The sequence below is a fragment of the Mytilus galloprovincialis genome, chromosome 4 (genome assembly GCF_965363235.1).
Source record: "Mytilus galloprovincialis chromosome 4, xbMytGall1.hap1.1, whole genome shotgun sequence".
Classification (NCBI taxonomy): Eukaryota; Metazoa; Mollusca; class Bivalvia; order Mytilida; family Mytilidae; genus Mytilus; species Mytilus galloprovincialis.
This window is the reverse complement of record NC_134841.1, coordinates 84,197,179-84,225,009: the sequence shown is the minus strand read 5'-3', so window position 1 is coordinate 84,225,009 and position 27,831 is coordinate 84,197,179. Positions and strand designations below refer to the sequence as shown.

Genomic DNA, 27,831 nt, shown 5'->3' with positions numbered 1-27,831 from the left:
TAACATCAAAAGTTCAATGTAGGATAAAAAACTTAATTCACATAGTGTTTTTTTTCACTGACCCCCACCCCCCCTCTTAACTTGATTTGGGCAAAATTGATTGAACAATAGGGATATATATGTAAAAATTGATTTTAGATATACTAAATTTGCAGAAGTTTACCCCCCTCCACATAAAAAACCTACAAAGCAGGCGCGGATCCAGAAAAAGGGGGGGGGGGGTCCAGGGGTTGGAACCCTTTTTTTTTGACAATCAATGCATTTGAATGGGGACATGTAATTGGAACCCCCCTTTGTCCTGAATTTGGAACCCCCCCTTTTAAAATGGCTGGAACCGACCCTGCAAAGGGTATTTGATTTAAGTTTTTTTCTAAATTATATGAAAAGGGTAGGGTAACAGAACCCCAGCGGCACCCCCTATCAATTAAGTATTGAAGTGGACCCCAACCCACCTCCCAGGCAATACTGGACCATTATAAATTAAATCAAAATGTCTTTTATTTCCAAAATAAGAGACCTATTATTAAATTTACAAGGAACAGTCAGGATATTGCATAAATAGCTGAAATCTTTCAGTTTCTAAAGTTATTAAAGAAGGAAAAACACCTTTAAATTGCATGATTTTATCCATTTCTTTCCCCTACCCAAAATATTACCGATGTTTGAAGAAAGTAAACAAGAAACAGAATTTCTCTCCAAAAACATGTAGCTTAACCTGTCAACAACAAAGGTACAGAATAAGTTCAGCAAAAACTGACAGGCTTTATTTCGAAATATTTAAATTTGTCACAATCAATAGTGTACTATAAACTTAATAAGGAATTTATAAGAATCCATTTCTCCTAAATTCATTTTTTTCTCTTATGGGACAAACATCTATTTAATTTGCATATACTAAAAATGTATCTTTATTTATAAAAAAAATAATTTGAACTGTATGTTTCAGCAATATGTCCAAGATGCAGAAAGACCCTTTATTTTATTCAGAGTCAATGTACATGTATGTATGGTATCTCTATCTGTTAATGGGCTTAATTGTATCAGTCCGACTGTCATACATGTCATATAAAGGGGTATATCAAACATCATGATACATTAAAATAGTTAACCCCTAATTTATAATGATTCTCCCAATTTATTTTTATTAAAAAGATATTAAAATATTTGTTGAATATTAAATTAAAGTTAAACAAAAATTTGGTTGGGTTAATTTTTCTATCAATTTTGAACTGAGAAAAATGACAGATACAGGCGAATTTTGTTAGATTAGATCTGACAGTGAATTTTTATTCAATGCAACATACATGTACATGTAGGTGTTGTGTTTCTATTGACATTCAGTATACTTCAGCATTTTTAATATATATATTGAGAAAAAAAAAATATACTTCAAGTTTTATGTGTGTTATTTTAAAGTGCATAGTACATGTAGTATTAATTTCTTCTACAGTTCATAGTTTTATTGAAAACTTGAACTATGTACAAATTACAATCAATATTAGTGCAATAAGCAACGGCAGAATATTAACATTATTATTATTGAATATGTGGGTTCATTCAGTACTTTAAAACCTCTAGTCATATATATATTGCATATATATCATTATGCAAATTGTGTTATCCCATTTTTCAGTACAAATAAACTCATCAAAATGTTTTGTTGAATTTGCACATGAGGGTTGAACACATACATGACATATGATGGAACAAAAACAAACGTAAAATTAACAGAGTCCTGATAGCCTGTTAATGGATAAGCTTACTGTGGTTTATGTTTTTAAAGACTCAGTTGTCATCTGATATAAGTAAACATTTTTTTTATGCAGTGTTTGATGAACAGTGACAACCTTGGTGATACATGTAGCTATCAATATGAAGAACAGTATAATCTCAGACCTCATCGACTTAATAGTGGATATAATGTAAGTATCATTGAAAATTTCATTTATATCAAAATTTGCAGTATTAAAGCTAGATACGATAAAGTAGGCCCACTCACAGCCTTACGCTGGTTGGGTCCACGTTAACGGAATGACATCATGTTTTCAATAAATGATGTTTGAATTGATTCTATTGAATAGGAAGTTATATAAAAAATTGTCTATATGTTGAATGTTACTCTGAATTTATTTTGCTACATAACGAGACCACAGACCGTATCTTAGCCCTATACAACAAGATGAAGCATCTCCTTTTCGTCATGACTAAAGACTAAAAGATTTCAAGAACTTTCAATGTACTAACTGCATATTTGATAATTTGGTTCATTTGAGATCACTCTGATTGTAAAGGCTGTTTATTCAATCTGACTTTTGTTCCTGGCACATTTAAGAAATGACTGTAATATTTTGTCTGTCTTTGAAGAAATAACATAAAAAATTTGGTGCACACTGAATAACACGTGTGGCAGGTTATTTAACAGTGTGCACCAAATTTTTCTGTTATTTGAATAGACAGAAAAAATATTACAGTCATTTCTTATAATTTAATTCTAAATTCCATTCAGATTCCATTTTAAACATTGAAAACCATGAAAAAACGTTGATGACGTCACGGTCAAATGACTAAATTATGTCTATAGGCTCATAACAAAATTATGCCAGCCAATCAGACATTTGTCAGAAGACACTTTACATCCAAAATTAAATTATTGTGCAATGTAGAGGATATATATGGAAATGTGGGTTCTGTTTGCCTGAATTTGTAAGCACTCAAGAATTTTTATTTCTTAACTGATTGACTTTAAACTTACAAACAAGCGTTTAAGTGAAAATCTCTTGGCCAAGTTCAAATTTGGGAAATTCCTATTTTATAGGGGTTATTGCCCTTTGATTGTTTTTTTTAATGAATTTCATTTGTAAACATTCTAGCTTTTTTATTTGTTAATTAATTGACTTCCAATTTATATACAAGCTTCATAGTAAGAAAAGCATGCATTTGTTATTTCAGCAGTAATTTTTCAAATCCCATTAAACACATGACATGTTAAATAAATATAGCATTAAAATTATTTTGTCTGTATTAATCAAAGGCACACATTTAATAAAATTTGTGAATTTTTATTTATATTTTTAAAATAACATTTATTTTCAGTTTGCTGTACATGCTTCCACATCATCAAGTCAGGAAACAACCAGTTATGTTGAAACTGAAAGTTACTGCAATACTGATAGTCAGGGTACAGAAGCATCTGTTATCAGAATTGATAGACTTGGAAAATTCAATGAATTCTTGGAAACATGTGACATAAGCCCTGTAAAGTGTCTAACTGAATCTTTAGAGAAGTCAAGTGAGAGAACAAAAAGAAGATATTTATCAAAAGCTAATACTTGTATAACTGCTCTACTGAACACTATTTGTCCTGATGATTCTGAGTTCATCAAAAAATCTCTTTTTGGAGAGTAAGAAAATGACAAAAATAAAACCACAAGCTCTTTGTTGGATGCTATTGTCAGCTCATACATGGTTGCAAACACCTCAACGTTGAGGAGACAGTTATTATCAATAGCAACAAATGATTACAGTTTTGCAGAAGTCAGTGCCAGTATACCAGGATTATCTCACTACAAGTTTTATTCTGCTAAGAAACATGCACAAAATATTGGTTTAGGTGTTCCTGCACAAACATCAAAGATTCCTCGTTCAAAAATAAATGATGGACAGCTTGACCATTTTTTAGACTTCATTACTTCAAACCACTTGATCAAAGATTTACCAATTGGAGAAAAAACATTACAGCTTTCAACTGGAGAACTCATTCAAACACCAAATGTAATCAGAAGTATTGCCCCTGCAACAATCATCAGGCAGTATGCACAGCTCTGTGAGGATGAAAACATTCAGCGTTTAGGTATTTATTTCATTTGGATTACAATTCTGCATTAACAGTTTGAATTTTATGAATTTAGTATGTTTGCTGATGACGTCAGCCATTTTGTTAACAAAATTTAAGGTTTTCTGGCTAATCCCATTTCATTGGATTACCTTAAAATATAATGTCCAAAAACATTTTATTTTTAACCGCCCTTTTTGGTGGTAGCATGCTCGCCTTGGGGTGGCATGTCTTCCTGTAGACTGTTACCTTGTGTGGTAGCATTAAGTTAAAGATCAGGTTCAGCTTGTCCGACTAGTACAAAGCAGGCTTCATTTCATATTTATGTTCATTACATACATACACTTCATGTGAAATAATGTCAAAGATTGGTGTTCTTTTTTTTTCTTCTTAAACTATTTTAATTCCATTTGCAGGCACAAGTACTATGTACAAGATTTTGACCGACTGCAGTGCTTCAGTCAGACAGTCTATGGAGGGTCTTGACTACTATATTTCTGAGGGAAGTCGAGCATTTACAGATCTCACAGAAACTGTAGAACAGTTAGATTTAACCTTGGATGAAAAGAAGAAAACACTGGATAATTTGGTGGTAGCAAAGCATTACCTAAAAACAGATTATAAGGTTTTTATTAGTTTTTATATTCCCTTTTTCATACGACTTCAAAATATTTTGTGGTTGTACATTGTTATAAGGTTATGGGTCTGTTATCCATCCATAAAAATTATGGTTTTGTGTCTAATTTGGGTAATTAATAGAGCCTTATGAAATGTTTACACATTTTATTGGCATATTACTTTGGTTAATTGCCAAGGGTGATATAGTACTTTTGTCCCCCTCCCCCTCAATACAAAGTTTTTGGGGGTGTATAGGAATATGACTTTCAAAGCAACCATTATCAGGGCTTTTATAGCTGACTATATGCGGTATGGGCTTTGCTCATTGTTGAAGGCCGTATGGTGACCTATAATTGTTAATGTTTGTGTCATTTTGGTCTTTTGTGGATAGTTGTCTCATTGGCAATCATACCACATCTTCTTTTTTATATTATTCTTTATATTTATATATATATATATATATCATTTAAGAAACCAATCCAAAGATTGAATCAACTAATTTTTTTTTCAGCTACATGTAAATACATCATCATCCATAGCAGACCATTGTTGTTCGTATGCTTTGAGTGAAGAAAAAGGACCCTTCTGCCAAAAATGTGATAACCATTCACATACTGATGAATGCCAACAGTGTAGTTTTGTTGATGAAACACTATCTTTTATTTCAAAGAATGCAATTGAAAGACACTGGGATAATCCTGAAGCTGTGCTCTTTAAGGTATTCTTAAATTCTGGTAAAATGTTATGTCCTATAGATATAGGAAGATGTGGTGTGAGTGCCAATGAGACAACTCTCCATCCAAATAACAATTTAAAAAGTAAACCATTATAGGTTAAAGTACGGCCTTCAACACGGAGCCTTGGCTCACACCGAACAACAAGCTATAAAGGGCCCAAAATTACTAGTGTAAAACCATTCAAACGGGAAAACCAACGGTCTAATCTATATAAACAAAACGAGAAACGAGAAACACGTATATTACATAAACAAACGACAACTACTGTACATCAGATTCCTGACTTAGGACAGGTGCAAACATTTGCAGCGGGATTAAACGTTTTAATGGATCCAAACCTTCTCCCTTTTTCTGAAACAATAGCATAACATCACAACATAGAAAAACAAAGGATAAAATATCAACTTCTTCATTACTAAGTTACTGTGTGACTAATACAGATGTGAGACAACATCTTATCAAATTTTATTCCTCATGATAGTTTTTGGTTTTAGTGTAGATAGATCCAATCTTTTCTCAAGTACTAAATATAGAAAAAAGTTACATGTATGCGACTTGGTATAGGAGATGCAGCACCGCAAGTCTGAGACCATCCTTCCAAAACATGTAAATTTGACCTACATTACACATTTCTCTGGTTTTTAGATCACCTGGCCTAAAGGACGAAGTGAGCTTTTTTCATTATTTGGCGTCCTGTGTCTGTGGTCCGCAAACGTTTACAAAAATCTGTTCCAAAACTACTGAGCCAAATTAAATCACACTTGGTCACAATCATCATTGGGTATCTAGTATAGAAATTGTGTCCAATGACCCAGCCCACCAACCAAGCTGACCAACTTAGCAAAAAAAAGTACATAAGGTGTAAAATGCAGTTTTTGGCTAGTATATATATCTGAGACCAAAGCATTTAGAGCAAATTTGATATTAGTAAAATTATTCATTAAGTAAAGATCTAACCGCCCTGAAATTTTTAGACAAATCAGGCAACCAGTTGAATTGGTAATTTTAAGAAAATTTTGCATTTTTTTGTTATTATCATCACCAAAACAAAATTTGATCATGAATTCTACATTTCTATTCTCCTCTATATTATGTGTCCTTTGTTTAATATGCTACTTGCACACAGGCCAAGGATGAGCGACAGGCTCTTTAGAGCCTCTACTGTAAATTCTAGATATAATTGTGAGAATGAGGTGAATATGAACTTGAACATAAGCACAAGTGTTATTGTATTTTGTTCTTATAAATTTACAAATAAAAGTTCAAAATTGTTTTTGTTTTAGGTTGAAAAAGCAATAGCTGATATCTATGAATGGAAGAGTCATATCCTTCGATCAAAAAATCAAGAAAAGGCAAGACAAGCTGTTGTGAACTGTCTTGGGGAAAATGAGGCTTTCATGGTAGCTGACTGGGCCATGAAATTTTTACCGCGAAAGTTTAGAGAGGGCTAGACAGATTGGTTTGGAAAGAGAGGCATTAATTGGCACATCACTGTTACTATGTTAAAATCAGAGGGAAGTGTGAAATTTCTTACACATGTGCATATATTTGAACAACCAACCCCTCAAGATGCAGCTACAACTGGAGCTATTCTTGTCGATGTGGTTCAAAATATTCCATCTGTCAAAAAGGTCAACATATGGTCAGATAATGCCGGTTGCTACAAAAGTACATTGACCATTGCTACTTTACATCAAGAGCTAGACAAGAAAATAAAATCCTACAATTTTTGTGAGGCTCAGGATGGGAAGGGCGCATGTGACAGGAAGGCATCCCATATCAAGTCGGCTATAAAAAGATATGTAAATGAGGGCAATAATGTGACAACTGCACACCAAATGAAACTGGTATGTTAATTATAGTAATGAGTTTAAGAATATTTGATATGCAATTAAAGTCAAAGTATAACCCTAGAAAGCTTGAATGAGGTCTGTCAGTCCAGCAAACCAGCTTTCCACACGTTTCATGCTTGAAGATATTGGTTTGATATTTGGTATATAGTATAACCATGACAAGTTACAGTCTGATGATTTTTTTTGCAGAGTTATTGTCCTTGGACTTGTAAAATTCACTCAAAATGTATTTAACCTATCAAGTGCATGCCAAATTCTAATGCAATTATTTTGTATCAATGGATCTGATTGGATGACAGTTAGCGTAAAATTCTCTATCTCCTTGTCTGTAACTTAGAAAGCCGACATTTTGAATTGCTGAATGTATTGACATGTAATTTCTACTATAATAAGCAAAACAAAACCTCACATGTTGCACCTCAAAATCTTCTGTTTATAAAATTTTATTACATTCTGAAGCTGCACAGAAGCCAGAAAACGCCTGGTGTTTATGTTTGACGTCGGAAGCATACATATGATGTCACCTAGTGTAGGGACCAAAGAAGATAACTTCTTTTCGCGAAATTTTATTTCTTTTATTATTTTTTTTCAGGCAATTGACTCGCAACAAAGAGGCCAGTACATGGTGAAAGTGATAAGTCCTGTTATTAATGCTGATGATGATAAGGTCTCACTTAGAAGTATTCCATTGATTTCTATGCTCCATAATTTTAAGTTTACTGATAATGGATTGCAAGTTTGGAGAGCTTATGATATTGGTCTTGTATTTCTTTTTCTACACATTGCGTTTTGATTGAAAATTTAACATGTTTTGACAAAATCTACGTCAAAGGAATTCCGTCACAAAAATAAATTTATGTATACCCGAAAGACAAATCATAGTTTAACTTTCAACAGAATTTCGGTTTTGGCTATCGAAGTCTTTTTTAGAAAAATGTTCCTGAATGCGTCAAAATTCGGATCTCGGCTAACATCGGGTTAGTAACTGTTTAGTTTACTACTTGTTCTAATAATCTTGAACGATTGCGCACGGCTTGACAGCTACAATTTCTTCAGTAAAATACTTCTCTTCTTCTTCTTATAGGAATTCTTATTGAAGTACCATTCCCTCCTCTGAGTAAGAATTCATGGTCTTGGTGTAGCTCTTTGCATCAAGTCAATACTTAAATTCAATCATATCAAAGAAGCCAATCCGTAATTATTTCCTGATCACCCATGATACAAGAGGGCACATGCTGATGTTGTACTCGACCACATCTAATCAGTCGCCTAAATAACGTTATAACAGTTATATAATACAAGTAATTACCAGAAATGTTTCTTGCACCTGTAAATACTATATATTTAGAAGGCATATTAGAGTCGACTAATCGGGAAACACGTCTGAGGCCAAATTTTGAGCTGCTGATGTGATTATACATTGATATAATAAAGAGTTGTTTACATATTGTCGAGAGAGAATAATCGACGACAAGTTTGTAAAACGAATATAGTTCCCAATATTCTGTAGGATTCGTAAATGAAATGTAAGGAGCTCATTCATAAGTTATATGGGGGCACGCTTTTAAAACCCTCCTTCATTTCATAAAAATAAAGATTGCATTTTGTAGTTGACTGTTTTAAAGAAAACTTATTGTAACATTTATAATCTACAATATCTACTCGATCCAATTTTTGTTTGTTGTTGCACTTCAGTGTTTCTGTTGTGTAGTTGTTTTCCTCTTATATTTTATGTGTTTCCCTTGGTTTTACTTTGTAACCCGAATTTTGTTTTCTCTCTGGGTCAATCGATTTCTGACTTTCGAACAGTGGTATAACACTGTTGCCTTTATTTAGATAAATGTATTCACTGTCTTTCCTGATTATTTTTTATGGGGGTGTCCTTTCATGTAATTAGTGAGACACAGATTCTGACGTTATTTTTTCATTTTTACAGCTGTTTGTTAAAGTTTTATGACTGGCCTAAGGGAGGATCAAACTAACTTTGATTTTGATAAAATTTGTTGTAACCAATTAGAAGAAAAAACATGATAAAGATTAACTGAACCAACCACTACTAAATGTTATATAAAATGCAATTTGCTTTATATACTCTCTATTTCTTTTATAAAGCATCCCGAAAAATTGGAGAAAGTATGAAAAATATGAAGAACAAGATTAATTACGTTTTGGATAAAGCTGTCGAAACTATACCCACTAATGTTGTTAACTAACAGTTTCGTTTCGGTGCATGCAATTTTAAGATAAATGTTTAAGACAATGAACTAACAAGAAAGTAGACAATCACTCTGTCGCAATGAACGACATAATCAGATGATCAGGCACCTTATATCAAGAAACTACCATATATACAGCTATTATAGTTGCTCTTAATACTGCTCTATATTATGTAAAAAATGGAAAAACATAATTAAAACTGTATACTCTTTCATTTGAAGCGATGTTTTCATACACTATAAGAACTGTCATCGACGGCTAGCATCACGCTGCCATTAAAGACTAATATCAGGTATAACACCATAACAGAAATGCAACTTCTGAATATCAATTATATGGTCATTTAAAAAAAATTTTTTTAATGAATTTCCGGTTTAAAAAAACAATGGATTTGTTCGAAAAATTAAGGGTTTTCTTAATCCATGTATAATTTACATTTTCTGACGTCAGACACGCGAAGCAATGAATGTGTTTTTAATTTGATAGATGTTTTTTTGTAAACTTGTTTCTTTTAAAATTGTAACTCAGTGATGACTGCTGTACCCATATCTTGACTATTTTATTTATTGTCTGCTTTGTTCACGCATCGTTGTAAATATAACGGAATTTTATGACACTGTCGTACAAGTGAGAGATTTAGCGCTATTAAACCAGGTTCTGCATTTGAAAATGCCTGTACCAATTTAGGAATATGACAGTTGTTGTCCATTCGTTTTTTATGTGTTTTGTCATTTGATTTTGCCATGTGATTAGGGAATTTCCAATTGAATTTTTCTCGGTCTTCAGTATTTTTGTAATGTTACCTTTTACCTTAGCCGTATTTGGCACAACCTTTTGGAATTTTTGGTCCTCAATGCTCTACAGCTTTGTACTTGTTTGGCTTTATAACTTTTTTGATCTGAGCGTCTCGGATGAGTCTTATGTAGACGAAATGCGTCACTGGTGTATTAAATCATAATCCTGGTAACTTTCATAACTAGTCACGTAAAATGTCAATTGAAACATCGACTAACAAAACAATTGATACAGTTTCAGTTTTGCATAAACTAGACCTTATAGATTCAATAGCAAAATATTGTTCGACATTCCAGATATAGTAAAACACAAGCTATTTATTTATTGGTAGCAACTTATACTTATGACACTTTATGCATATAAATTGACTGGTTTGGCCTCAAAACTGCGACTTTATTTGATCCACTTCCTGGCATATTTGATCCTACAAATTAAAATAACCATTTAAAATGTTTAGCTTTATATTTACGAAACTGGGTACAATATATAGACGGAATCCGAAACTATAATGGCGTAAACAATGAACACAATCTTGCAAGACATCTGTTACTTAAACGCCATAAATCAAACATGCCTGTTAGTGAAGTAACAGATACTTCAATAATTTATTAGATTAGAGGTCCAATAATTCTCAGTTTAGACAAATTACATTGCGCTTGTCAGTTTGATGTTTGTTGAACTAATTGCATAGTTATGTTTACATCTCTTTTTTTTCCGGGTCTACGACTGATAATTATTTGTTTTGGGCCCATGGGAATAAAGACATAATATGTGAGCAATCTCGAGACAATTATGCCGGATTTTAAAGCAAAGCAGTGATTTCCTTATCTGCCAGTTTCGATTTTTTTCTCATTCAACTTTGGTTCAAGCTGAATTGTTAATTAACCTTTTTTTTTTGTTTGTCCCTGATTGTACATTTGTCTATATCATTATTTGTTAGCCATTTCATTTACTAATAAGAATAACGAAACATTTTCACAGAATTCGAATATTCACCATACTTTCTGTTGCTTTGATTTTACTCCTTAGCCAATTATAAACCCAAGTCATTGATCTCGAATTCAAGACTCATTTGTTTCAGATATGCAGCCTAACAGACAGAATCAGTATAAGAAGTTGAGTATTTTAACACTATTTTAGGGATCGACTTTAGATACATGTTATATGAAAGTACGATACCGTTTAAAGGAAGTCATTTTAACAGTACTTTAATGTCATTTTTATGATAATATTGCAGCAACAATGAAAGTTCAAAACTTGTACAATTCATATCTTTCTACTTTTGCTATCAACATATATATAGTCTATTGGCAAATACAATTAGAAGTTTTCCTCGTGTAAAACTGAAATTCGAGTTTCGTCAATATTTTAACATTTTGTTTTTTTGTATTTTTTTTTTAACCTGTTCTGGTACATTGTTGTATGTAATGAATGAACGTCAGATTTAGGATCAAAGATAACAAATTACCAACAATTCTAATTTCATGGTATATCGAAACATCTAATTTAGTACATGTGATTGTACCCTTCTTTTATTCAGTTTACACACCAGTATAAATTAAGTCTTACAAAACATGTATACTCGAGTACAGATCTCAAGACCATCTCAGCTACAAAGTTCCCTACAATCATATGACTCAGCTTCATTTACTTGGGGTCAGTTTAGTCTGATAAAAAATGTCGAACTAATAAACCTGATTTAGATGTATTTAAAATATGCATTTACCATTCAAATTTTGACGAAATTAACTGAAGTTTGAACGCATAATACTGACGGTCGCAGGTATGACATACTAGTAAAACTAGTAATGGATACTCTATATATTGGTTCTGAATAGGTTCTATGACGCAAGTTTTCTGTGAAAGAAAAAAATTCAAGGTTTATTCGAAAACAATGAAACATACCGAAGTGCTCAAGGCTTTCTAATATTGATCTTTTAGTAATTTAATGACGAAGGGCAAATTTGCACCATTACTACATTACGATAAAAGTGTCTTAAGCACGATAATGAAATAAAAGCTTGCTTTGGTAACCTTTTCAAAATGCATTGCATCGATATTTTATAGTTTGATGTGTTCTCTTTGCTGATAAATTCAAATATACAACAAACGCCAATCAAATTAGTACGGTAAATAAATCATTGATGTGCCTGAGCACATGTGATAATAGGCAACATTGATGACAAAAATGATTTACTTCTAAAATTATAATTAAGATTTACACAACATTCAGTGTTTATGATATGAATTCGATATTCTTTATTATCAATAGTGCCATTGGCATTGGAATCATTATATTCAATTTTCTCCAAAATTTCCTCGCAGCAAAGTCTGAAATGATAAAAGTTTCAAAAATATCACAAAATATTTTAGAAACTTAATTGTCTACTTTTGCTGACATAGATTTATGGAATAATCATAGTAGGGGAATTTCAATTTGATAACAAACGATTCTTTATAACCTACAGTTCTAAAATCAAATATTTAATACCAGCCACTTTACTATTGCAATTATTAATCTCACAAAGTCGTCAGTTAGAATCAGTCATGCCTTTTTTTTTTAAAAGCTACATTGTAGCAAAAAAGTAACAAATTTCTTTTAATCGTATAAAAAAATAATCCAAACACAAGATTAGAGGTTTCAAATTGGTAAACCCAACCCTCTTAGTAAAAGATAAAAAGTCGGAGCAGTAAAATATAGTTTTGTACTGTCCGTCCATGATAAGCTCCTACGTGTAATATGGTATAATTAGTACAGTAATGTCAGAAGCAGACATTACTGATATGACAATATATGTTACCATAACCCCTCTGTCTATGGCAGTCGTGATTCGGTCATTTGACTATCAAAAACAAATGGAGGATTCGTGCTTATCCTGCTTGACTATAATCAAGTTCGTAAAAAATAGAAATAAGAAAATTAAGCATGCAACAGATCAATTGTGAGGGTATTATCAATGAAAGTACGTAGTGGAAAATACATGCATTGTCCTTCATGAACCACTTACCCATATATGATGATAATATTCTTCAAAGTTTTAAGACACAATTATTATTATGATGAACCGCTGTGTCGTGTTTGTTTTACTTCTGTGTACATGGTATTTCGTTAGGACAGTTTAAAGCACATGGAATCACCTCCAGTGTTTGGCGGGGTTCGTGTTGTTTAGCACAAAGTTTTTCAATGTTGTGTCTTGTGTACTATTGTTTGTCTGTTTGTCTTTTTCTTTTTTAGTCATGGTTTTCTCAGTTTATTTTCGATCTATGAGTTTGAATGCCCCTCTGGTATCTTTCGTCTCTCTTTTAAACCTTGTTAATTTTCCATATATCATCAAGAAGAGTTGAACAGTTGCTTACTATGGAAATATCGACTAGTTCTTGACAAAACACGTCCTCTAAACGTATCAAATGTAGTGTCAATCAATAAATGAAGCCTCTTGACAATGTCAGTTTCAGAGATTTATTTATTTGATACAGTATTGTTTTAACAACGTACAAAGATTTGTCCCTCTCTAAGACAATAATTGTATCTACAAACATGTATGTTGCCACTTTCTCATGACATAAAGCAGGAACATTTTGTTTTTCAAATTGCAAATTAGAAAAACAGGTGTATAAAGGGTGGAAGAGTCAAATGTTTAATACTATTGCAAGAGGAAAGATATTTCGATTGTACTAGTATGTACTTTTATAGATCTTTTGAATCTTTATATATAGGTATCTACATCTGATACACGCCACCCATAGAGTAAGTAGTTAAGAGTGACTTTGAAGCCCGGCCTTGATTGTTGATATCATTAAAGTTAATAGTCAAAACAGAAATTTCGTGTAGCATTTAGAGCATAACGTTGCTTGTGAGCGCACGTATATGTCATGTATTCTGTACTATTATTTTTCTGTTTGTCTTTTTGCTTTTTGCCATGGTGTTGTCAGTTTGTTTTTCGATCTATGAGTTTGGCTCTCCCTCTGGTATCTTTCGTCCCTCTTTTTTATATAATTTATGTATTGAATATATTGAAAGAAGATCTAGTCCTTCTTTGGATGAAATTCCAAAGTAACATAGAAAACAGACCTTTGATTATTCAGGATTTCTTTCTTGGTGAGAGTAGTGCGTGTATACCGGTATGTTGAGTTTCAAAATTAACTATATATACCTAACTTATTTTTTAAGCAGCGTATGTACTGTGATTTTCACACAAAAAGATATTGTTCGGGGACTTATCTTTGAGGTCAACAACATACCTGTCATGGAGCTAGAATTGGTTCTAAGCAGTATTTGGGTGCTATATAGATCGACGAACATTCATAGACCTTTTCATTTTTTTAAAATTATAATGTCTGTCAAAATGAGTCTTCATTTTCACCCTTTCAACCATTGCCTGACAGAATCTTCGATTGAATCCATCCGCATTTTGAATATCTGTTTCCAATAGATGGATTAAGGCTCACAGTATTTCGGGCATTTGGATAACACATTTCGCAGAAAAGTGGTATTGACAAAGTTCAGGTCACCAGTAATAGCGTGGTCAGCTTGATTATATCTGAATGGTTAACTATCACAGGGGCGATCAGGTTTATATTTGAAGTCGTCAATATTGACATCCTGCAATACGTGTTTGTAATTGAAAATTTAGTTGCAACTGATTTGGTATAGGTATAAGAACCTATAGGTATAGACTGATTGGAGGGATAAGTGCGAACTGGTCTGAAAAGGTCTGAAAACTATAGGTATAGACTGATTAGAGGGATTAGTGCGAACTGGTCTGAAAAGGTCTGAAAAGGTGCGAACTGGTCTGAAAAATCTAAAAAGGTCTGAAAAAGTCGGAAAACTATAATAGGTATAGACTGATTAGAGGGATTAGTGCGAACTGGTCTGAAAAGGTGCGAACTGGTCTGAAAAAGTCTAAAAAGGTCTGAAAAGGTCGGAAAACTATAGGTATAGACTGATTAGAGGGATTAGTGCGAACTGGTCTGAAAAGGTCTCAAAACTATAGGTAAAGACTGATTAGAGGGATTAGTGCGAACTGGTCTGAAAAGCCCGTGGGACAATATCCAAAATGGTAGCTGTACATTTTTATTGGTTTTCGTGGGTGTTTGTAATAGTATTTTTCAAACATAACTTGTACATTGACATTCTTTTGATAACAAGGAACATTTAAACTCCTATGTCGAACACAACCTGACAACACCATGACGACAAACCACCAAAATACAAATAACAGTATACAAAACACAACAAACAAAATAAAAGCTTGGCAACACCAACTATGATATATGGATAAGAATTTAATCTTCTGCTAAAAAAACTGCTTTCTAAATCCGGGAAATGTTTCGTGGTCATTTTCTTGTTTATTGTATAAAAGAGGTTTATTAGTCTCTAGTGTATAACAGTAATCAATGTGCTTTGCTTGAGAACTATAATGGACTTAACGGATTTTGTCTTTATATTAAGTAAACATTAATTACATTTCTGTATGCTGCTATATCACTTTACTTCTGAATTATGTAATACCTCTTTAATGATGTTATAAAAGCAACTTAATTGAATGCTCAGATGTATAAATCTATATTGAGAAGTGTATTATAGGAAAGCTGTTTATAATAACCTGTGATTTTATCAGTGGAACAGCACTGGGATTTGCTAGGGGCAATTATGGACATATATTAATACCATACATTTCTGTTTATAACCATTCTTAAAGAAGGATTGTCGATAACTTTTTTTCTGAATATATATATACAATAGTTTCACTACTCTGAAAAACTTCTGAAAGCAGAATTTTCATTGCATACAGTTACACAATAACGAACGGAAAATATTGAACTTGCGAGATGTCATATTTCGAATTAACAGGATTTCGTTAATATCGAGTTAAAATGTAATTTTCTTTTGTTTTTCTTCATTCATAATCTTCTCTTAGCATTGCACTATATTAGGTCATCCTGTAATGTTTATGCGGATGTTGTATGATACTTCCTTCGAGGTTCCGAAACTCTACCAATTTTACAATGAAGGACCTCTTGTTGGTGCTGTATCAACAGGTTAAGTACTCTGATTTTGCTTTTATCAATAGTAAGCATTCTTTGATAGTTGTTTTCTTAAAATGTCCTGTACCAAGTGAGGAAAATAGCAGTTGTTTTTTTATAGTTCGTTTTTATGTGTGTTGCATTGTCATTTGGGTTTTTGTTGCACTTTGGTGTTTCTGTTGTTTCGTTGTTTTTCTCTTATAGTTGATGTGTCCCTCGGTTTTAGTTTGTAACCCGGATTTATTTTCTCTCAATCTCTTCATGACTTTCGAACAGTAGTATACTACTTTATTTAATTTATTTAATTGTTCTCTGTATTCTGTCATATTTGTCATATATGTATATATGTATTATGCTAAAGCAATGGTGTTGCTAATGCAATAAAGATTCATTCATTCAATACTGTTGCCTTTATTTATTACTGATCTGATCTGATCTGTTCAAATTGTTTTCGTTTGTGTCTTTCTGTTATTTAATGGTTGTGATGGCAGTGCAAGATCTACAATCTCAATTGTGCTATTCATTTTTTTTTATATAAAGATTATGTTTTGTTTTTCATTTAAATGCAATACTAGTGAAATATGCAAAATCAAACAGTCGAATCATTCCGAAAAGACAAATGCGATTGCGTAGCATTCTTACCGTCAACTGCGGAATTGTCAACTACATTCGGTTGACTTTTGCTTTTTCATATTGCGGGATTATTTGTAACAGGGTTCTTCTTGAAAATTACTAAACAGATTATTTTTTCATAAGGAGAATTAAGTTCCTGCAATGCATAATATATATATACATGTTAAACTTTCAAGAAGCAGATAAGAGAGGAAAATGAAAACAGTTAAGATTAAGTTAACCTTTTTGGTAAACTTTCATTTACAAAAACTAAGTAACCAGCCTTTGTAAGTCTTGTATGATTTTTAATTTTAGTTTCTTGTGTATAATTCGGAGTTTAGTATGACGTCCATTATCACTGTACTAGTATACATATTTTTAAGGGGCCAGCTGAAGGACGCATACGGGTGCGATAGTTTCTCGCTACATTGAAGACCCATTGGTGGCCTTCGGCTGTTGTCTGTTCTATTGTCGGGTTTGTTTTCGCTTTGACACATTCCCCATTTCCTTTCTCAATTTTAGTTTAAACTTGATAGAAATTAGGTGACCTAAACGCCGAACTAAATAGTATAAGTTGGTAAGAAAATAGAGACCGATTTCAGGAGAGTTCTTTCTGGAAGGTTAATGAGCACGCTATCTGTCCCGAGGAATAGAACCGCCTTGGTAGTTGAATAATGCAAGCATTCTCGGAACAACATTTTCTAAAATAACCGCATACATGATATTTCATATCAGTCCCGTGCTTCTAAACTACTGGACAAACCATTAATTGTAAGTTTTAATAATTTTCAAGATATTTCTAATTCTGAAACCAATGTTACCTAAACAGTATTGAAAATTGAATGACATTGTGATTTAAATATTATGATGATATATCATTATATAACAGATATGTAAACATGTCAATCCCTATTAAGTAATACTAAGCCTTCAACGTGCAAAGAGCGACAAATCTATTTGCAAACTATTGGAAATTGTTTTGATATATGGGAATATATAGGAGTCTGGTAACAATGATCTTACAAAATAATGGAACGCATATGATTGTCATCATAACACAATAAATATAAAACAAAGATATTTCTATTTTAGCTATTAGAACAAACTCATCATAAATACCAGTATTAATTCTGTTTGAATATGAAATTTTTCTTCAAATCGACAATTGCTTTTTTTTTCATTACATACGTGCTTTGGTCAATGTTTATTTTCTTCTTTCGTCTTATAACAAATTTGACTAACGCTGTTATCCGGGTATCCTTGGTGACTTTCAATCTGAAATGTATCCCATTGAATAGTATTATTATTTAATTCAGTTAGTGTGTCACTATGCGACCAGAGGTCTGAAAAAATAGTCTCTATTAGCTCCTACTTCAATAGTACAGCAGTCTTTTTTTTTTTTTTTTTGTTTTCGAGGTGATGTTGCAAGGTGAATATTGTTTTTCCCTCAGTTCTTTTTACCTATACAAATCTTCTTGATACATTATGAGATTTATAACATATAGTATCACTTACAAGGAAAACATCCTAGATCATAATAGGTCTGTTATATGTTCCTTTGGAATTAAACCAAAGATATAGATATAACTGTGTCCTTACGAACAACGTTATATTATTGGGTCTTCCAAACGCTTCACGAAAACTTTGCTAAAAACTGAATCAGCAATCAAAACCGGACTTCGTGCAACTAACTATTTTCGAGTTGACGTGAACTGGATATGAATATCATTCTTAGTAGTTACAATCTAAGACTCTTTCATCTTGGTATCAAAACATTTGACTTTTCTAAACTTTACATGTATACGTATTTCCCATTTCAACTAAAAGGCTTATTGAAAAGGTCGGTTCTGTTTTGCCTCATTAAAAATTATGGTCAATGTAGATACAAGCATAGATGTTATACCCACTATGGTGTAATACCCACTATGGTGTAATACCCACTATGGGCATTACATCTATGATACAAGTATCCACTATGGGTATTACATCTATGATACAAGTATCCACTATGGGTATAACATCTATGATACAAGTATCCACTATGGGTATTACATCTATGATACAAGTATCCACTATGGGTATAACATCTATGATACAAGTATCCACTATGGGTATTACATCTCTGATACTAGTATCCTGTTTTAGAGAGTAATAAATTGACTATGTGGGATAAATCACTCTAATTCGAACAAAACACTCTTTGAGATTGACTTAATCAAGATGTTTGATTTCTTGATTGACAAGGCATTTGTTAGGTTTGATAGACGTGTTTTTCAATCGACATTCCCATGCAATATGACTGCACCTCTTCTTGTCGACTTTTTTCCGAAGTACATGAAGCTGACTACATACGTTACATCCTTAGGAAGATAGAAAGAAATTAGCATTACCATTAAACATCTCTTTCCGCTATAAAAATGATGTTTTCGCACTAATATTTCAAACTTGTGTTACTATGTTGAACGCATCTATCCAATCGCATTTGCGATAAAGGATACAACATCTACATTTACTGTCTGCCTCATGTCTTGAATTAAGTTTCGAAATTGACAATAAGGGTCTGTTGAATTACATCTTTACAGCAAAAGAGATGCTTTAGGCTTCTCATTTGTAAAGTTTCCCTTTCTACGTAGAAACATTCCAGTAGCGCATGCATATGGAGTATATATCTCCCAGTAGATACAATGGTCCAGGACTTGCATTTCCTATTCAAAATTTCCATGATAAAAGGTAACTGCTCAAAGCTTTTAAAACAAAAATTTCAAGTTGTAAAGTTGAAATCATCCCTTCGAAAATTTTACAGACACCATCGCGAGTTAGTTGCCCGTTATTGAATATCTTTGTCACAGATGACGACTCATATGCTCCAATTGTCGTTAGCACAATCTCGTCTTCTTTTTTTAAGAATGTGATCAACCTAATCATCCTGATCACCAGGTGTGTTTTTACATGAGAAATTTTAGAGCAAGATCTGCTTACCTCTCGCGAACACCTCCTAGTTTGTTTTTTTTTTTTGTAGGGCTTATGTTGCCCAGTCTTGAGATTTCTTTGCTAGGTATTGTGTACAGCTTTTTTATATTTTCATTTCACCATGACATTGTCAGATTATTTACAAATTATGAGTTTGGATGTCCCTTTTAGTATCTTTTGCCACTTTTTGAACATCGGTAAATAAATTTCGCATAAGTATGTTTTTGTCTCTACTTTTGATATGGACGAAATATGGTAGCGATTTTTAATTACACTTTGATGAAGAATAAGGGCCATATGACAATGAGACACACAGCAACCGGCTAACACAATTTTAAACTTATAAAGACATTTTTTTATATGAATTAGAAATAATCAAGAATATGCATTTAAACTAGCATTGATAGCTTATGGTATTTCCCGCTTTTTATTTATTATGTCTGTTTAGTTTACGCATCATTGTAAATATAACGGAATTTGATGAGACTGTCATCAAAGTGAGAGGGTTAGCGCAATAAAACCAGGTTTAATCCACCATTTTCTACATTTGAAAATGCCTGTACCAAGTCAGGAATATGACAGTTCTTGTTCATTCGTTTTTGATGGGTTTTGTTATTTGATTTTGCCATGTGATTATGGACTTTCCGATTAGATTTTCCTCCAAGTTCAGTATTTTTTGTGATTTTACTTTTTTTGTTGTTGTTTTGTTTTTATTTTTTTATTTCAAAGTAGTAGACATTTTAACAAATCCGGTATAAAAAAAAATACCGCGTGCAATATGCAAACATTAGTTTAGTACAATCAGCTTTATTCTTCTTTTTTCACTTTCCAGCTTAAATAAAGTTAAGATAAATCTTTCAAGTAAAATTAATGTACTTCTACCTGGGAAAGTTAAGAAATTCTTTAATAATTAAAAAAAAATATTTCATCTTTTCAAGCATGAATTCTTTTTTAATATCAATCTACAGAACTAAGTCAATCGCCTTTACAAATGAAAAGGAGTTGTCGTGAGATTGCTAATGAGAAAATTGTGTGCATCAAAAGACCAACGTACAATTATGTTTTTATGAAAAAATAAAAGTATCTTAATTTGCTTTCACTACGCTACGGACAAAAAAAATCTTATACTGTGTTAAACATGCCGATCTGAATCCATTGTTGGAGCAAATTTTAATTACAATTGCAATCTGTATAAACATCAAATTTTATTTTTGAAAATCCGAAAGAGTAACGGCTGTAAGTATTTGTTTTGAAATCATACGTAAAGAAAAAAGTTTAATAGAAAAAAGTTCAATCAAAAAAAGTACTTATCTCCGAGGAAAATTCAAAACGGAAAGTCCATAATCCATTGGCAAAATCAAACGCTAAAACACAACATACGAATGGACAACAACTGTCATACAGAAAGCACTTGTTAAAAATAACTTATATATTGGTTGGTTTTTTTTTCTCCTTTTTTTTTTCTTTTTAACCATGTCCTTATCAGTTTATTTACGAGTTTGGATGTTCCTTTAGTATCTTTCGCATCCATTTGGACATCGGTAAATTACAGTTGCCCAAAATTATGACCAAAATCGGGTCTGAAGTACAAAATTATAAACGTGTTTTCTTTGATATGTTTATTTTGAACCCCTTGGCCGATGCCACTGATGTAAAGATTCCCTCTCCAATGGTATCACAAACCCAGTAGCACTTCTTATATTTTTTAAAATTTCCTCTGTTAAATCTTTCTATTACAAAATAGATTGCAGCACAAGCAGAGTTAATTTTCAGTAGAAAACCGAAAGGCTCGTATTCAAAAAATTTAAAATGACGGACCGCTTTTTACCAATGATATAAGGTTTAATAAATTCGCAATGCGACTTCGAAACTCGACTTTTGTAATTCTTTTTGTTACTCGTAAGTCAACTTTTCAACTCTCAACTCGACTATAAAACATTTAAACTCGAAGTTTGTAACTCACAACATGAATTTTATTAACTCGCAACTTGACTTTTAAAACTCAAACTGACCGGTCATGTCTGACTATTATTTTTAAAATGATAAAAAATAATCAATTCACTTTAACTGTTTGCTGGTTGGTTGTTTTCTTATGACTGAAATGAATTATCTAAAGTTTTAATGACAGGTTATGATTTTAACCGTATATTGTATAATCACGTTAGTTATGGAATTACTTTAATAATACGAAAATAATGAAACATGGGAGGTAACTCGAAAATTCGATGAAAGAACTGAAAATAATCCGAGTTGTCTTTCGTGTACTAGTAATGTTGATAAAACAAATATACTTTACAGTTAGAGTTTCATGATAATTCAATGATTATTAGCTTGTATTAATATGTATCATGAAACTGAATGAATCATAGCTTAAAACATGAAATATTTGTTTAAAACTCGTTTTAAAAAGTCTTCCACATTAATGTTGTGCATCATGCACATTAAAATCGTACACTATTTGAAATTATGAGAGTTCAGCATCGATCAAATGAACTGAAACCTTAAAATACATACAGTCTTAATTTGTGGGACGTGTTGCTATTTTATTTATTGTTTTGTTGTTTTGGCATTATGCGTCTTTTTTTTTTTTTTTTTTGCATTATTTTCTAAATGATCAACATTTTTCTTACTGACTTGTTTTAGTTTGCTCTGCATCTACTTTTGCTTATAGACTGCAGAAAGTATTGGTAAAGGAAATAGAAGCATATGGGAAATATGTGCCTTTTAATCTCGAAAAACCTTGACAACAAGTACTTGGTCTACTGAAATGCACTGGAAAGTCCTCAAAGTTTCTTAAAAAAAAACAGTTAAAATTGAAGTCATAATTACAAAAACACTTAAATGATTGCATCACCGAATACACTTTATCGCATGTCATCTTTTTTATCTATGGTGCAGTCCCTTAATATCTTTTGTCCTTATTCGAACAACAATTCATGACTCCATCGTTATTAACTTAATTACTGCCATGAGTAATATTATAATTATGAATCACCAATATTGGAAAAAAGACAATTAAGGCATCCGTGAATCATATCGGGTAGAAAGAACTTTATGAATAGATTAATTTTAACCGTTGTTCAATAATGAATGAAGTCAATATGTCATGATTTGTCCCATGTCGCAATGTAAAATTTACAGTTAAAACAGCGGTTTCGTATAAACTGGAACACAACCCTATAGTAACATGAAAATGTTTTAAGAATGTTATTATGCGATTTAAATATAACTGAGCAATAAATAACTATAACTATAAAAAGTTAAATATGCACCAGCAGAATGTTTCTGGAAAATATAGACGCTTTTAATTTAAATTATGCCCAAAAAAATATTGATTTGAAAGATATGCAAAAATAAAATATAATTTCTGTCCATGAATATAAATCAGACATAATGAAAATGTAAAAGTTACTTAATAAAGCAGGTCCTAGTACTAAGGCTAAGAGACTAGGTATTTAATTATAAACTGTATTGTTACATATATATTTTTAAATGAAAGGCGAAATATACCAAATGGATATTCAAACCAATAGGTCGATGACAAAACACCGAAAAACCACAAAAACATAATACAAAAGATAATATGGAAAACTAAAGCCTAAGCAACACAAACCCCAGCAAAACCTGAGGGTGATCTCATGTCCCTCGAAAGCGTTAGAAGATCATACTGCAAATTTGTTACTTGTTGTGTTTCTCGTGGAAGTAGAAGCTCGTGTATTCTTCGCAGAAAAGAAGACGGGAGTGTGGTTACATTGACTGGAAAACATCCGTCGTCTTCTGTGAAACTAATACTTCAAAGTGGTTAACCAACCCCTGATGACGTCACAAAATTTTTGAAGGAATGGCTTCAATTCACTAATGTTAAATATTAATTGTATAGCTATCTTGTAAGCAGTATCCTCTTATCAGAGAACTCATGATATAAATGCAAAATCTGAAATATTGTATAAACTCGAAGACATATATACTTCATATGCAGGCGATACAAGAATGTTGCTATGTAGAAAGAGAAAGATCACAATTGGGAAGCTGATATCATCTCTTTTGTCTTTAAGTATAATTTTCAACTTTTTCTATATTTAATCAAAATATAAGGCAGACTTCACTGTAACAGTATCTATTGTATCATTAATTTTCAGTTCGATGTGTTCATTATAGTAACCAACGTTTGAATTATCTAGTGAACGGATATCATCTATATATCGGAATAAGATAGTAAAGCATAACGATAGCTATGCGTTCCGTCTAAAAGAAAAAAAAGTCTTGTATGAAGACTACCTCATATAAATAAAGAAACCAGTCAGCAAGACGGGAGTCACATTTGGTTCAAATGAGAATGCCAATTGTCGGTTGAAAAACGTGTCCACCCATTGTAACAGTTATGATGTCAATGAAGAAGTTACGCATATTAATAAAATCAGTTCCATTGTATATTTTGTTTGAATAAGAGCGTTGTTTCGAAAGTATAATGTGTCCCTCCTATAAACATGACGTTGTTTATATCTTCTAAGTAAGTGAAACAAATTAAGACCAATTTCTGCTATGTGTCTTTGAGTTTTGAATTGGACTTCAGCGACGTGTAGAAAATTCACATGTGAAGTGTACTACTTGCATTGTAATCTAACAGACCTTTGGAATTATTAAGTATCCACATCTGATTCACAACGTCACTAGAGTAGATAGTTGCACAATAAATATGAAGCCTGACTTTGTTTTCTTATAACTAGATTTAAAAGAGATTTCGTGGCGCACTTGGAAGACCCAGCTATATAGTGTTGTCAGGACACTGATGTTATTTAGGTATCTAATTAAGTAAAGAAAGATCCAGTTCTTCATCTTTGGTAGAAATTCTTAAGGAACTTGGAACAAACCAATGATTATTCAAAATTTCATCTTTGGTTATGGTGTCGTGGTGGCATTATAATGTTTCCAAGTGAAGTTTTGATACTTAGTTCCTTTATTGGACAGTTGACTTGAACGGACGACCAGTCGGATTTCGGGGAAATTGGAGCAGGCGGAATAGAAAGATTAATATTCTGACCTAGTAAGGGCTAGTAATAAGTAAAGATTTTAGCCACAAACAGGATAAAAATAAATATTCTGCAACAAAAGGGAAATTTAATAAGTTTACGTAGCAAATATATAATGTTCGTGGCTTTACCTGGGGATAACATATTTTTTTACCTAGGTAGGACAGATGCATAAAAACATTTGGGTCCTCAAAGTTTGATGAAGCATGCGTATTAATAACACAATTTAGTCTTTTTATTCTGATCTGCCTCAATGACCTCACTTCTAGAACAATTCAGAAAGAGTATATACGTCTTTTTTCGCATTTAGCCCATTGTCTGGTATAATATTTAAACTTAATATTTCGGTGATTAGTGTTACTTGTATTGAGAATTAGTTTTTGATAACCAGTTAAAAACGTTGCAAGCTGGATTACTTATGAAATGGGAACTAGCATATATGCATGGAAAAGATCAGACTTGAACTGGTCAATATTGAGATATTCGAGATATAAGTCCAAAAATGGGACGGAGGAAGCTGTGTCTGTTTACTTTAATTTGTAGTTCTGAGGGATATATTAATGGAACCCAATCAGAAAATTTGAGTTTTTAATTGAAAGAACCTCATCAATATTTCTGAATGTGAAATTAAATTATCTTGCTTCTCTGAAGAAACTCCGATTCATATCAATATAATCAAAATATCAAATAGGTCGCGTCGGCAAAGAGAGGCACACATTTTGTTCTCGTAGGAAAGCTGACTATTTGTTGCAAAAGTATACCTCCAAATTCAACAAATAAGTTGGCAAAAAGAAACTCCAACATACTGATCACTTGTTCCTCTGTGTAGCATGGTTTACCTTTTTTATCACTATTAACAAAATATGCCGTATGGTATTACAAAGTAATAAATGTATAGCACATGCTACAATTTTTGTATTGAAAATCATTGTAAATTATTTCTTGTAAACGATTTTTTTATTTCACCTTAGGAATGTTGAAAAATCAAAAGTTTTGATAGAACTAATTTCAGAAAAGATCGAGATTTAAAATTATCCAGAAGGTATTTAGAGTTTTTTAGAATCCATATATGGTTAATACCACTACGGAAAGAATGTATCCAATAAAATAAGGTGAGTCCTTTGATTTGTTGTTAAATGTAATGTTCATTGAAGCCATAAAGGACTTATGATTCTCCAAAATCTCATCCTTGTCAAATGATATGATTTTGTATGTGGGATTACATGAGTGTGCATTTACTTCTTATTCTTTTACAACACATTATTTTTATTTTTTATTTATTTATAGATATACACTTAGGTAAGAATCAGAAGTGTATTTGATTTTAAAAAATGGCAATATATATTTGATCAAATGAATAATTTTATGCATGAAAAAAAGTTATATAAATCTATGCTTTTATACCCCGGTCTTCATGTTGTTATCTGGATCTTAAATCATGGCTTTACTTTTTGGTGTTGTAGTTCGTTTACTTATCTTTCTAGATTAATTCTTCTCAGTTGCTTATCATTTTTTGTCTATATTTCAGGCCAGTGACCAGCAGTTGGGTACTAAGAAAGGAGAAGCTCTTGTAAGATGAAAACATGCCTGACATTTTCAAATTGTTTTGTTGTAGAGCTGGGGTACAACTGTAGGACTGTTCAATATTATGTAAATGTACCTTGTTATGAATTTATGAGTTAATGTTTGATTGTGTTCAATGATTAACTGGAAATAAATGATAACATAAATTCCTTTGTTTTATATGTTGTAATTATGATTTTAAAGCCAGACTTAGTACAATGATAATTTCATTTCAAAAACTTCTAAACCATGGCATTTACCATGTTTACTATTTTACGAATATTTGAAATGAAGAAAAAATGCAATAGTCAAATGACGTTAATTGAAGTAAAGAAAAAAACTCATTGAGATCTCAAAAGGTTTTGGTCACATTCAATTTGATATGAAAGTTCAAGTTTCTTAGTTTGATGAATTGGCTTCTTTTTGTGATGGCACGAAAACATGTTTAATTGTGAGTTATCATACGGTTTACAGTCTAGCCTTGCAGAAAATTAGTTTCATTGAGGCCTAACGAAGAAACGGCTTTTCACACTAAAATGATAATAGAATTGAGAATGAAAATGGAGAATGTGTCAGAGACAACAACCCGACCAAAGAGCAGACAACAGCCAAAGGCCAGCAATTGGTCTTCAATGCAGCGAGAAAACATGTTTCATCACGACCCTTTATGGACTAAACATGTTTACATTCAAAACACTTCACAGCTAAACATGTTTCCAGATAAAACACTTCAAAACTAAACATGTTTACAGTCCTAGCACTTGTTACCTAAACATGTTTCTTGTCTAAACGCTTTACAGATAAACATGTTTACAGTCTAAGCATTTGATAGCTTGACACGTTTAGGCTGTTAGCACATTAAATATTAAACATGTTTAGATTTAAAACATGTCAAATATCGATTTCATAAACGTGTTTAGGAAAGTGTTTAGGCTCTAAACACAATTTTTGGTCGCTTGGAAATAATACTTATGTCATATATATCATCGTGAAAGAACAACTAATTTAAAATTTAAATCATATTCCTTTCAAAAAAACTTATATTTGTAACGGTAATTAGTGAAAAGGGAACGGTATGGATTATACATAACAGTTAAGTTTTCGAAAGGCCATTTTAATGAATAAGAAACTTCTGTTGGATAAGATTATAATGGTATAGTGTAATATACAGACAAAAATGATAACTGTTAACAGAGATTCAAAGGAGCGTCGCCTATCCATGACTTCCAATACGTTTTAACACTCCAGGAATATTTTAAATATCTTTATTAAAATGGTCTTTGTCGCAATATCTGATAACGATTTTTTTTAATTGTCTATGTTTTTTTTTTCTTCGAATCCATACACCAGAAGTAAGGTGTATTGAGCAATCACGTAAATTCACCGAAATTCAAAACCAGTTTATTGATTCAAATTATTTAAATGAGCATTAGACCATTAAACTACGGAGCCTTTGAATTTCGTTATTTGCGTTGACATTGTTCTAGTAAATAGTTCGAATATAGAATGGAAACAGGAAATATATTACTGAATCATCAGTAGTGGAACATGTTTCATTGACATTTTAAATGTGTATT

At 32.1% G+C, this 27,831-nt stretch overlaps 1 pseudogene; it reads left to right on the top strand.

Annotated features, from left to right (window-relative positions):
* The first annotated feature begins 1,832 nt into the window (after positions 1 to 1,832).
* On the top strand, positions 1,833 to 26,270 carry LOC143073769 (uncharacterized; annotated as a pseudogene).
* Positions 26,271 to 27,831: the final 1,561 nt, after the last annotated feature.